Source organism: Notolepis coatsorum (assembly GCF_963971535.1).
Source record: "Notolepis coatsorum genome assembly, chromosome: 1".
In the NCBI taxonomy this organism is placed as follows: domain Eukaryota; kingdom Metazoa; phylum Chordata; class Actinopteri; order Aulopiformes; family Paralepididae; genus Notolepis; species Notolepis coatsorum.
In genome coordinates this window covers 75,125,603-75,127,308 of record NC_140165.1, presented here as the reverse complement: position 1 = coordinate 75,127,308, position 1,706 = coordinate 75,125,603, and positions in this window count along the sequence as shown.

Genomic DNA, 1,706 nt, shown 5'->3' with positions numbered 1-1,706 from the left:
CTGCACATTTTTTAAAAATTCAGTTCAATTTCAAGTTATAAAATAAACTGGACCAAATCAGCACTAATGTACCTAAGAACCACTCCTAACTCTGTGCTTGATCATGAGATCCCGGTTGTAACCCAATTTAAATATCTTGGTATTGATATATTTCCTTCAATTGAATTTTTTTTGTCTGTAAACTACAATAGAACCATTAGGTCAATCATAGACTATCTCAATCGATGGTGTAATATACCTGTCTCCCTTTCCGGAAGAGTCTCTATTATCAAAATGAACATATTACCTCGAGTAAACTTCTGTAGTTCCATGATTCCTATTGCCCCACCTGTTGCTCATTGGGAAAATTTACATAGAGCAGTCTCAAAATGTATATGGCGAGGCAAGCGAGCTCGGGTTAAACTTACTACTTTACAAAATGAGCGGCAATCTGGCGGTTTAACTGTACCAAATTTTAAGTTATATTTTCAAGCGTTATCATTTCGTCCTCTGTTGAGTTGGTTTAATTTAAATTCTGAGGCCCCCTGGCTTAATATTGAAAAACATATTGTGGCACTGATTCGTTTACAAGACATTGTCTTTCACTAAAGCAGTGTAGATTACGTTATGGTCCGATAATAGCGCATGCCATATCTTTATGGCGCAAATATGAAAAGTTACTTAAATGGGATACTAAGTGGCATGAACAGACTCCCTTATTCCATAACCCTTTTTTGTTTAGCGGAGGCCGCTGTTTTGTAGCTCAATCATGGTCCAATTGTGGCATTCATGTACTTGCCGATGTTATGGAGGACAATGGTTTAAGATCATTCTCAGATCTGAAAGAGTCATATAATTTACCTGGCACCTCCTTTTTTATATTTACAGCTCCGTTCGGCTATGCAAGCCTATGGAGTTCCATGGACCAAACCAACTACTCACCCCTTAGTTACTTTCTCTAAAAAAAACTGCAGGTCTGTCCAAAGGTCAAGTTTCTATAATTTATAAAGATCTACCACAAAGATGTACTTCGTTAATACCTGTTATCCAATCGTGGAGCACAGAATTTGGATTAGAACACCATCAATCTATCAATTGGGGAAGTTTGAGTTTGGGGAAATATTATTATGGCATCACAAAACCCAAATCATCAGCAGATTCATTTCAATTTTGTCCATAAAACATATTTAACCCCCCAGAAAGCTTATAGAATGAGACATGTTATTTCACCAAACTGTACACTTTGTTCTCTAAATACTACTGGTACTTTTACACATATGATGTGGGAATGCCCCACAGTCAAAAGTTTATGGGAACAGATAACTAATTATCTATCTAAAGTATTACAAAAACATATTCCCTGTTGTCCCAAATTATTGCTCCTTAATGATGATGATTCTTTAGCTTTAAGTATTGTTCAGAGACGATTTTGGCTGGCAGGAAGTACCGCTGCAAAAAAAAATTTGGCACTGCGATGGCAAGCTCCACATTCTCTGCCCTTTAATCACTGGAAACAGTTATTAGCTGATGTTGTAACAATGGAGCTTTCTACAGCTAGATTAAATGGTGCAAACTATCAAACAATAGATAACTGGAACCATATTCTCTATCAAGTTAGGACCTCTACTATATAATTAGCAGGACATAACTAATTATATCTGTATAATTCCCTTCATTTTTTTTGGTCTTTGTTGAAATCTTTGCTCAATTCTTTTTTTTTCAGGCCT